We start from the raw sequence: 12,418 nt of genomic DNA, 5'->3' as shown, positions 1-12,418 counted from the left end.
TCTCGACAGCGTCCGCGTCATGGTTCTGCATTAGCTGTTCAACACTTGTGAGCTGCGCAATTTCCATGAGCGCAACTTCGTTTTTCTGTGTGTCATGATCTACGTCGACTCTGACTTCGGAAATTGCCAATTTGTCGTCTCCTAGCCTGACTACATTTCCGCCACAGTTTACAACTTCTGCTTCTGAGTTGTCAGGCGGTTGATTTACTGCCAGTTCCCCACTCTCGATTGGTGGAATGCTTACAGCTACGTGGGAATGCGTGCAGGACGGTGTCACTTCGGATTTCTTGCCGATGGAGTCGGCTCCAACCGTCTCAGCTGCCAATGGTTCGACCAAGGTAACCCTAGACACTTCTGTTTGAGACTCGATCAGCTCGCTGCTGCTATCGCGTTGCTTGGCCGCTTCCCCCAGCTGTGTCTCATTCTCTGGTGCAAGTACAATTTGCTCCGAGACTTCCTGACTGTCTAGCCATTCGGTTATATCGGCTTTCAACTGATACGCCAAATCAAAGTGCGTTTTGGTACAGTTTTTCTCTCGTTGATACCTGTCCCTAAGTTCCATTGGTGACAGCCGATGTCTTTTCAGTAAAGATTCTTTCAGGTAATCGTAGCTTTTCAAGTCAACATCTATCACGCGCTTGATTTCTTCCGACGCCTCAGCGGAGAGAATAGCTACCAATTTTTGTGCCCAAGTATCTCGCTCGAAGCGCTTACTTTTGCAGACACGCTCGAAATCTTCCAAATACTTTGCCATATCCTCGGCGATGAGGAACGGTGGTGGACAGTCTCGCGGTATTGAACCGTTACAATAAATGACATTAAAAGCTTTAATCTTTTCCACGCTCATTCTATGGGCTGAAATCTCCAGCTGCATCAGTTGCCTTACGCGGGCGTCCTCTTTCTTGTGACGTTCCCTACGTTCACGATCCTCTTTCTCGCGACATTCTCTACGTTCATCGCGCTCTTGGCGTTCTAGCAGTTCTAGCCTTTTGGCTTCTTCCTTCCCTTTTCTCTCTTGAATATCATCCCAGGCCTCTGCGGCTTCCTCAACCGTCACTTCTGCCTGCATGATCTCAAGAATTTCTTTTTTTCTTTTTGTTGAGCCCAAATCGATGCCCAACTCCTCACAAATTTGGAGAAGTTCTTTGACCTTGTAACTCTCCATCTTTTACCGGCCTCTTGTTGTTTGCCTTTTTAGAATAGTGTACTATACGTTCGCTATCTCGCTCCTAGCAACCCAGACGGCCATAGACGTCCGACGGTCGACCGACGGACGTCCGTTTTCGGACCTTCGGACATCCGACGGAAGTCCGGTTATGTTCGATATACGTACAGCGGACGTCCGTCGGACTATCGTTCGTGGATCCGGATCGCGTCCCACGGACGTCCGACGGGCAGCCGGAGGCGGACATTCGGACGTTTCCCGGAACATGCTTGCAGGGCCCGCTATTGGTGTAAAAACTTGCCAATAACATTCGTGTAAAGCTCAGCAAGCATGTGCCATGGAAATTTCAGTCACATACTAGTGCTCAATGCCTTTGTCGTGAGAGTAAAGCAGACAACAGAATATGCAACAGGTTCAAGTTTCCTGTTGTCTGCTTTACTTTCACACACAAAGCACTGAACAGTAGTGTGCAATTAAAACTTCCATCAAAGAGGCACATATGCTAGCTGAGCTTTACACAAATGCACCATTCCTGAAAACATGCTAAGTGCATAGGCATACCAGCATGCGAGGTTGTAAAAAAAGCATTTTTTTGGCTTTATTGCAAAAACTGCATGCATAAATAGTCTACACTAAAAAAATATCGATGTTAAGGAATGGCATGGTAAAATGCAGGCCAACGGGAGTATTAAGAATCTACTTGAATAATTTTTTTTAAATTATCCTTGGCCGTGACAGCTCTTCCCTTGGGGAGGTGGTGGAGGAAAAGGTATTTATTGAAACCTAATATTTCGGAATTAGCGAGGAGATGATCGAGTTCTCTGTGGGCGGCCTCCGCAGGCCGGGATTCCAGGAGCAGTTACTATCCTGTGCATTTGCTCGATCAGCTGTTGCTGGTCTTTCAGGCCTAAGATGGAAAGAGCAGGCTGGGCTCCTCCTGCAATAGAAGGGAAAATTAAATTCAAGTTATCTGTGCTGAACTTTGATTACACATCTCCAAGGGCAACTGCCAGTTTCTCTCAATTGCTTTTTCTAGATGGCACTGTACGCATGCATCTCCATTCAGAACTGTCACATACTATATAGAAAGGTCATATAACTGCAGCAAAACCCATGCAGAATAACAAAATATACAAACGTAGTTTGACCAGAACCTGGCATTCAGTATTTTAATGTTTTTATGTCGTCTCTTTGAACATGCCACTCTGACCAAACACGGCATGTTATGCTTGCTGCTATGCACCCTCAGCAATGCCCAAGACATGGAGTGCACATGCAGAGAAACTAAGCATAAAGGATGCTGTATATGAACATAAAGCACAGCCAGAGCATTGCAGTATTACACAGGTACGCATTGGCGGCAGAAACCTGCACTTTGAGCGGTTTAACAGGCAGATTTCTAAAGTAATTGTTCCTGCTCTGAAAAGAAGTGATCAATAATAACATCATTTAAAATTGTTACCTTTTTGTTCTGTAAACTACACATTTCGCTGGTTTCCAAGTACCCTCTACCGAAGACATTGCCTGGGCGTGTCGGGGGTATATCGACATCAACATCTAGGCTACAAGCGTCTAGAAAGCGTCTCCTTAGAGCAGCTGCGACGAAGTAACTTATCTGATCACATGCAAGCTGCTGCAGCAGAATAAAGATGGACATTTGACATGTGGCTAAAGCCCAATGTGGAAGCATAGCCCGCCGCTGTGATTGCGCAGTGTTCATGCTTCTACAAGAGTTAAAAGTAAAGTTATTTGTTTACCCACAGCGCTATATGTGACATTACAATAGCAAGGCTTATAGTCACACAAAACATAAAAAGCTGACAACCACAAGCTCCTGATGTATTACCGGCAGCATGCAGCATGGATGTTAGTTACTGAAATATGGTTGCATAATTCTGGCAACCAGCTGTGCATGTATGTCATAGATTTCTCAACTACGCACAACAAATTACAAAAAAAAATAATGGTATTTATAAATGCAGCCAGCTGTTCGCAAGAAACATTGTAGCTTTTTTATGGGGAAGGTAGAGGGCGCCAAAGAAACTGCCCCTGTAAAGGCGCCTAATTTGCCCCTATGTAATATCTGGGACAAGTGTGTGGACTACACAAACTGCAGTCAAAGCACATAACTTTCACATCAACCAGGAAACTCGGACCATACTTGTCGATGTGAAAGTTGAACGTTAGTTCTTTCATGTGTGCAAGAGAAATAAGGTCACAATTCGCTTACATCTGCGATTCTAGTCCAAAATCTAGACATACTGTCCAGAGACTTTCGCCCCCGCAGTATAAGCCACCACTTGGGTAAGAGATTAGTAAAAGAAGTGTATAAAAGACATTAGTGCTGTTGGACAGCCATAGCTATAAAAATGGTATTGACATTGAAGTACTGCCTTAAGGTGGGGCCTAGGGCATTACAAAAGCAAGAGTTAGTGTCCGCTGGTCCTCATTTGAACGAACAAAAAGAGGGGGGGGGGGAGAAATCTACCTCAACTACATGTTTTGAGTGACACCAAGCCGCAGTTAGGATTAAAGATATCACACAGTTTTGTGGAAGATTTGGGAGCGCTTTGCTGCTTTCTTACAGGATTGGACAAAAGAGCTCACCATCTTCAGAAAGGCACGTTATATAGAAATGAAAATAGTGAATTTACTGCATCTGGCCACAACAACTTGCACACGGAGAGGAAGATGAACTGAAAATTTTATACATGAATGTACGTATTTACAACAGGTGAAACAATGACCATGATCTATGCCGAAGAGGAAAGAGATCAAAATCTAGCTCAGAACGAGTTCTCCTGGCCGCGGGGCCGTTTCATTAACTTCGGGACTCCGCCCACATTTCTCATCCCCAATGACAACGAACTCACACATGACTGGCTAACAAACATTTTGGCATGTCTTTCCACTTTCATAAATTCTTCACCCTCTCCCTAATACAAGCAATGCAAAAGGGACAACAAATTCGTTTCACAACAAACAGAATTTAGAGAATGGACCTCGAAATGATTGGCTCACTAGGTCACATGCCAAAATCTGTCCCCTAGGAAAAAAAAAAACAAAATAGAACCCATCAAAACGGTGTCCCACGTGCGCAACCATTGCCCAAAGCTTGCATCCTTGGCGGCTCCTTTTACAGGGCAATTACTGCAATTATTGGCGTCCGAGTCAGCACCATTGCGGACCACATCAGAAGAGCCAACCCACATCCTCCCGCTCCGCATCATACCGTCACTGTTACACACTTGCCCTTTTTCAACGCCGCCATCTCCCACCATTGTTGACATCCAGGGTTGGAATCCTCAACCAGACCCCACTCAGCGCGCCTGCACTGAATAATTGTCACTTTTATGGGCTCCCCAACAAGGAAGAGGGCCTTACACCCTTCAACCTGACAGTATTTTTTCTTTGAACGATAAGCAGTTCTTCCAAAAGAGGTGCTCGTTTCAAAGCTGTGCTGCCTCCGGGTGATGAGTCCAGTCAGCGTACTAAGGACCCCTTAGTACGCTTAGTACTAAGGACCCCTTAGTTGTATACTGTTCGTAAAGCTCCTTAAATAAAAATGAGCCCCCTACATGACACAGCAACGAGAACAAACTGCCTGTCCCCGCGTCTTCGAGTGCGACAGCAAAGTCCTCGGAAGAGGGGACTTCTTTCCCTCTCTGCCTACGTTTCCGTTAAGCACTGTAGCTGCTGTAGCTGCCTCTCTGTGCACGTCTCTCCGCCTCCTGTCCGAGGGCAAGTGGGAGACGGCCGCAGCTGGGCATTGAACAGGTGACCCAAAAAGAGCAGACTAATAATGGTGCCTAGCATACCCACCGATCCCTTACAGAAATCATTAAAGAAATGAAAGCAACACATCAGATAACGCTACAATGTTTCTAAGTGCAAAGTCGACAACTCCAAGTCATATAAATATATGTACATCTCCGCACATTAACTAGACAGAAACAGTGCAGAGTAAACTAATAATTCAGTGTCTAGCAACACTATTAAAAGGGGATAAAGGCCACGGGGGGCTGCGATTATTAGTACCGTTTTGCCTTTAAACTACAATAACATACTTGTTGCAAGCTTAAAATCAAAGATTCACACCTGTCCCACCCACAGCAATGGAACACACATCTGACTCAAGTCTGCAGAGAAAGAGGAAGCTAGACTATTACAGACGCACCCTTGGTTATTTTTCTGGCATTTCTGAGGGTGAAGAATCTGACTTGTCAGTAGCATGTATATGAATAAGAATCCTATGACAGTAAATGCATCAGATTTTCTGGAGTGGCTTTTCTTTGCTGACCACATATGAGGTGAGCTATAATTTATCCAACTTGGCCTAGGTTTATTCTATGAATAACAAAGCTAAAGCAGGTACACAGTCGTCCACTCAGGCTGAACATGCGAGTGCGTGGCATGCACTTTTTGAAATGCCACTGCATCCATCGCAGCTGCACGCCGTAGCGAAGAGGCAGACATTGTGAAGTACCAGCCTCTAGTCCCTCTACCACCACTGGGGTCCCAAACTAGGGACCCCTTGTTTTTGTCAGGACAGGCCCCCTCAGGGTCAGCTAGTGAGTAACCTCCTGTATTTGTATCTGATGGAAATGTTTTCCACCACCACCCACAATATGCAGCTGCGCATCATAGCAGATGTGAAGCAACAGCTCCTGGTCCTTCTACACATAAGCCACTTTGCCTTGATGCATGCCTGCGCACCATAGTAAAGAGGCAGACGACATGACGCAGCAGCTCATGGTACCTTTACACATGAGCCCCCCCATTGTACTTCGATATGCACCATAGCAAATATACAGACTACGCCACACAGCAGCTCCTGGTCCCTCTATGCATAAGCCATTTTGCCTCAATACGCACCTGCGTACCTGAGCGAAGAGGCAGACGTGAAGCTGCAGCTCCTGGGCCCTCCATGCACAAGCCACTTAGCATCAATGCACGGCTGTGCACTGTAGTAAAGAGGCGAAGGACGTTAAGCAGCAGCTCCTGGTCCCTCTACACATCAGCCATTTTGCCTCGATGCGCATCTGCACACCGTAACAAACAGCCAGATGTGACAAAGAAGCTCCTGGTTTCTCTACACATAAACCACTTTGCCTCAATGCACGTCTGCACACCGAAACAAAGAGGCAGATGACGTGAAGCTGGAGCGGCTGGTCCCTCTACGCACAAGCCACTTAGCCTTGATGCATGGCTGTGACGGATGCATTGCTATTTTGCAAACTGCATGCCACACATTCTCATTCAAGCTAAGAGTGGACGACTGTGTAAACGTAAAATACTGGTTATTTACTTCAATGGACAATGACAAAAAGTAACATGGTGGACAATGTAAAAAGAATTTGCTGCATAAAGTTTGTTGAAACCAGTTCTACATCCTACATGTAAACAAGCTAAAACCTTAATGTCGAAGGGATGTCCTGTGTGTTTAAAATCACGCTCAAACAACTTCAACACTGACAATCATGATTCAATATTAATAATATAGATAATGATACAATACTCACTTTTAGCCATACCAAAGAAATGAGAATGCAAAGGGATGTTGCTGTTTTTCCCCCGTGGATGACAGTTTTCCATGTTCAAAGTGCTGCTTCCTGTTGGCCTACGAAATCGGCTACAGCAAATGGCATCTGAAAAATTTTTGGAAGCCTCATGCTAGTCTTTAACGAGAAAAGCATTGCCATACAGAAGCAGAACACAAATACTTTTACAACACACTAAAAGCACCAACTGCGGTGCTGTTTTTAGGATGACTAGGTAGAGGTTTTGCTGTAGCAAGCCAAATGTTAGCCTTCAATAAGGAAAGCATTCCCATACAGAAACAGAACACAAAAACTTTTACAACACATTAAAAGCATCAATTGCACAAATGCTTGTAAGATGACCAGGTACAGGTTTCTGCTATAGCCCACATCATGTGACCAGCAGTTATCAGAAGCCTTGTATGTGAGCATGATGCCCTAGATTCAATTTATGGCTATCACTGTATTAACAAGCATGGGTTTAAAGCTACTTTAATATGATAATCTAAGAACATGGTAAGAGCTTTCAGTGCGAGACATAAGCTCAGTATCATGCACTATAAGGTGCTGCATGGCTCTAGTGTAGCTTTGGCATTATCTCGCTGTCAATAATGCAATTAAGTTCTGAGGAGCCTTTGAATATCTGTAAGGATAAAGCAACAACAATTTTGTTTTCATCTCACTTTTGCTCAACTCGTGTTTCTTTTTTTTTTTTTTGAGCCTGCGGCTTGCATGGCCTCCCAGTATGCCTGTTTTGCATAAAAGAAGGCGTTGCAGGCACCAGAGCTCACAGCCCAACTGTATCGCGGCGGCGGTATGTCAAATTCGTGCCAGAACAGCGCAGAACAGCGGGTCAAGAAAAAGACAAGTGCTGACTTTTTTTTTTTCTCTCATCTCCTTGTCCGCTTGTTCTGCGCGGTTCGGTCCCACATGCATAACCAACATGCGCAAGGGGCTGTCCTGGTTTGTCAAAGCTTAAGGAGAGTACTAAACCTTTAGTTATTTAGTAGCTACAGCCGTTCCTTCTAGAAACTGTAGTTGCCGTAAATCTCGAGAAAGATCAGCGGCTGTCCATTTAAAAAAAAAAAAAAAAAAGCTCGCGACGTTTTCACAAGTGTAGGCATGTCGCACGATAGGCTCGAGTGCAAAAGTTTTCTCGTATAGTTTTTACAACGCAGCACGTTGCGCATGGTTAACAAATTAACTCCTTTAAGCTCGGGCAGGCACTCCTTTATCAGAGACAGAGAAGTTGCGCGGCTTACTGGCGCAGCGTCCAGTAATGCCGAGAAAGATGGCGCTCAGACTTGAGGCTGCACTTTAGTTAGTCGGCGCGGAGTCCATAGAGAGTATATGTTTCTCTATGCGGAGTCAGTCGCGCTTAAAACACTCGACCGTTCGGCTGCTGTACAGAGCTGTTTCCTTACCCAAAAGCTCAGCACCATCGGTGCATCGAAAAGTTCCACTAAAGAAACAAAAGTTCGGTGAAATACTTACTTTGGAATCGGCGGGTGAACAAAGTGTGCCAGCCGCACCAAGCCACAGCAAAAACAATGCTAGCAGTGCATTACAGCCGTAGGTATTTGTAACTGCGCAGTAAATGCAGAACACGGAAACGCGAAGCCATCATCCATGACTAAACTTCAACTTATCAGATGGATTGGATTGGCTCATATCAGATTTTTTTGAGGATAGGTTCGGTTTCGTTCTTTTTGAGCTTGCTGCTTGCTGCGTCTATTCAGCCACTGATTAAAATTTCACCGAAGCATCATGATAGAAAAATGTTTAATGGTCATTTAACTTTTAATCAAAAATTTTGATGGCAGAATTCAACGATGAAACATGCGGAAAATAAAAAAAAAACTGTTTAATGGAAACGCTTTCTATCGCATCGATTCGCCCTGACATCATATAATGCAGACTTGACGGCATTACTGATTTATACGCAATTCAGACGAGCACGACGACTACAAACTATATCATAGCTGTGTAAAACCAAATCCAGTGGCGGACGTACGGCGGCTGTCCGCTGGGTGAACGGATTCGACCATCCGCTTTCGTACGTACGCCGGAATACCGGCGGACGTCCGAAATCGGCCGCCGAGTTGCGGCCGAGTTCGGTTGTCCGTCGGACGTCAGTGGCCGTCTGGGAAGAGATGCGCAAGCCTTTCTCACACTGATTCCCTTCTCAGCATCCCCTGGTTTTCAAAACACTTCCTGTAGGCTTGAAACACGCAAGGTTAACACAATGCTACGCTCAGCCTTTCTCTAAGCTACCCTGTGTGTTAGAGAAATCTGGCGTTTGAGGGAAACTTCAGGTACTCACCGCGCCGAGGTGCCTGACGCCGGTCGATCCCGCAGCTGCCATCCAATTTTGTGCCGGTGGGGTTATCACACAGTAGCCCACCGTCAACAGGGTTGTGCCAAGGAGCTGGTAACGCAGCGCTCGTCACCCGTTTCGTGAACGAGGGCTGTCAGCTTCCTGGGCGGTAGCGATGAATCCGAGTCGGCGTTGGTGAGATGAAGAAAAGGCTTTATACACTATTTACATGTATTTACACAACAAGATCGGCTCTGGGGCCGAAAGCTAACATAGCCATACGCGACTGTTCTCGCGCAGCGACGGCCGGGGAGATTCCGCCGCGTCCGCACTGTCAGGGGCGAACTGCTCCCGATGGACGCTAGTGACGAACTCACACTCGGAGTCTCGAACGGAAGCACTTGAGACTCCGTTGCCGAGAACCGTTGACGTTCAAAATGGTCCAATCCGATGGCAGCACTCTCGCAGGGCCAATGGGAGAGCTTGCTGCGCTCTCGCTTCAAATATGCCGCGGGGCGAGAAGGGGTTCACCGTCAGGGCCACGGCGCGCCGTGCTGTCTGGACGTTCAGCGCATGTTAAAACACGTCGCCTCTATCCCTTTGGTACGGCTCGCCTCCAGTGCATTGGTGCTTTGCAGAGAAGTATCCAAAGTTTGTGAAGGAGGCGTTCGCCGAAGAAGCCCGGCGTCCGGCTGAATTTCTAGGCGGCTTTGGCCAGGCACAACAACGCTCGCAGTCGGTTTCGGTGGCTTGCAAGCACTTGCAAGAACGAACAAGCTCAGTTTTAAATATGATTTCGTCACTTCTTCTAAACATTTGTATAAATAAATGCAAATCTTGCGTTCTAAGAATGAAATCATGATTACTTTTTATTGTTTATATAATTTTTTCCAGCACCACCAGCAGCACGCGAGGAAATAAACACAGCCTCATTTCCAGGGTTTCCCGCGCAAGTTTCGCACTGGTCACGTGGCAACGCCCGGCCGTCTCATTGGTTGACAAGCGGTGCTGCCGCTCGTTCGCGGCGATGGGATTCCAACTTTCCCGAACCTCGCCGCTCGCGCCGCAGAAGCTGCCACCGCCGCTCCAAGCAGGTTTTTGCGCCGCCGCGGCAGAAATCGCTAGCGTTTTCGCTTGCATGTGAAACAGGCTTAATGCGCGTGCGCAGCCGGCACTCTCTACTTCTCTGTGCGTCTACGCTATGCTCAAAATAGTAAGCCTCGAAGCCGTGGATTCATGTTTCAAGGCCAGGGGTCTGTTTTTATTATTATTATTATTATTATTATTATTATTATTATTATTATTATTATTATTATTATTATTATTATTATTATTATTATTATTATTATTATTATTATTATTATTATGCACCGTAAACGCTTTCGCGGACATTTAGTGCATGTGGTGGGTTGACGGAATGAAGCGCGTGTCTGTATCGGGCGGTCGTGCAGAACAGAGTACTGATATCCATCGCGGCACACGCACATCGCCAGTTTTTAGACTGCCGCAATGAAAAAAAAAAAAAAAAAATCGAACGTATTAGCACAATGACAGCCTCCCTTTACGAGCGCACATGGTCATCCCCGATTAGTCATCGCGGTGAAATTCCAAGCTTTTTGGGTGTTTCTTGCACCTCATTCCGGTTTTAAAGTAAATAAACGTCGCGTTTGATTTTGACATAGGACATCGTTTTCTTCACACCTTCGAACACGTCAGTTAGTTTTAGTAAAGTAAGTAGAGGAGGCTCAGAATTTTTCCTCCGAATGGCTGAATGTCGATTGACACCACCGAAATGAAATATGCGACAATGTGTGGAGCGGAAATCACATGACAGTCTGATTCGGCGCGCAGTTTTGACGTCGAGGTCACCAGCGGCATTTTTCTTTTTTTACTGAAAGCATTTCCGATAACAAACATGCAAAGCAGTAGAAGAAAATAAAACCAAAGACTAACGCTAGTTGTAATCCTTACTGCTTAGCATCAAGGAGCCACGTGGTCTTACTCAAAAAAGATTCAGAAATATAAGCGTAGTAGTAGCACAGCTAGCAGTGCGAAAGCAATTCCAAGCAAACACACAGAAGACACGCGGCAAAATCTACCAAGGCAGCAGTTGTTGCTTCCCTCAGGAGATAGGAGCCTGAGTCTTGCACGAAGGCACATTCACGAACTGGGCTGAACCTGTTCAATCCGTTTCGAAATGATTTTTGATAACAATACCACGTCAATTCGATGTAGACTGCTATATGTCGAGACCTTGCGGTGAAACCCACAGTTGACCGCGTCGAGTTATCGCTATAGCTTCGTTCCCACGTGTAGCGAACATCACCCATTTTTGCTTGCACAGATAACAAATGGCGACCACGCCTTGCAGACTACTTTTTTTTTCTTCTTTTTTTAGTGATAGGAAGGCAAATTTCCACTCCTTTGCAATGATAAAATCGGAAAAAAATGGGAGAGAATGAAACCATAATGTTCAAAAAAAAAAAAAAAAAAAAAAAAAAAAGACTTGAAACAGCATCGCCGCAGAAGAAACTGCATAAATATTCGGAGCATCTGCCATTTTCTTGGTTTAGAGAAATTGCTTCAAGGGTCTATCAACTTGCATCTTGAACGTTCACGAGCATACTTCAGCCGACTGATTGGAAAATCATTCTAAGGAGTTCTTGTGTGGACAAAAAAAGCAGGAGGATAAGGGTTAGGTGCAACAAGTGGCCCTGAACCAGCTCTGCCATTGTTCAACTCTAATACTGCTGAAACGCTGCATGGCATAGTGAAACAACAAAACATTGGGGTGAGGTCAACGAATTGCCACCATGATTGATCTCATGATAGAGGAAGAGAGAAGGACAGGGACTGGTCATTTTGGGCAAGGGCTAAAATATACAGGCACGAGGGACAGGCAAAGCGCTTTGTCCCATGTCTTTCGAACATCCCTGCCTCTTTTTTGCGCTTTGTCAAAATGAGCAAACTCCACCAACTAGCCCAAGAAACAGCAGAGAGACAGTGTGCCTAAAGCTCACAGCCGCTTTTTGTAAGCCTACAAAAGCTAGTAAATTCAGACTAGATTGACAAAATTGACCACAATAATCTGAGCATGCACTGGGAAAATGTTTTGTCTAACATGAAAATGAACACATTCCGATGCCTGTGCTGCTCAGCATTCGTCAAGTTTTTTCTCAGTGTGGCGATTGAAGAAAGTATAAAGGCATACCACTTCCCCAAAGTACATCCAAATTGCGTCATGTTGGGGGTAGAAGTGGCGTGGGGTGAAGGGAACTACTGGAATACATAAGCCCCGACTCCAAACACACATGCGTCATGCACTGCCGCGCTAACGTCGTCACACGCGTCAGCCAAAGCCGGTCTGCGCATGCGCGCAGCGCCTGCGTGCATCGC

At 45.7% G+C, this 12,418-nt stretch overlaps 1 long non-coding RNA gene across 1 annotated transcript; it reads right to left on the bottom strand.

Annotated features, from left to right (window-relative positions):
* Positions 1 to 1,289: 1,289 nt before the first annotated feature.
* On the bottom strand, positions 1,290 to 8,424 carry LOC146202822 (uncharacterized). The gene is made up of 3 exons (XR_014703757.1): positions 8,200 to 8,424; positions 6,688 to 6,813; positions 1,290 to 2,102 (listed from the first exon to the last, which is right to left on the bottom strand). It is a non-coding gene; the product is annotated as an uncharacterized LOC146202822 (long non-coding RNA).
* Between the last annotated feature and the right edge of the window lie 3,994 nt (positions 8,425 to 12,418).

The sequence above is a fragment of the Amblyomma maculatum genome, chromosome 1 (genome assembly GCF_055883805.1).
Source record: "Amblyomma maculatum isolate TAMU_Amacu chromosome 1, ASM5588380v1, whole genome shotgun sequence".
In the NCBI taxonomy this organism is placed as follows: Eukaryota; Metazoa; Arthropoda; class Arachnida; order Ixodida; family Ixodidae; genus Amblyomma; species Amblyomma maculatum.
Note: the sequence above shows the minus strand (reverse complement) of the source record. Positions and strands in the feature narration are given on the sequence as shown.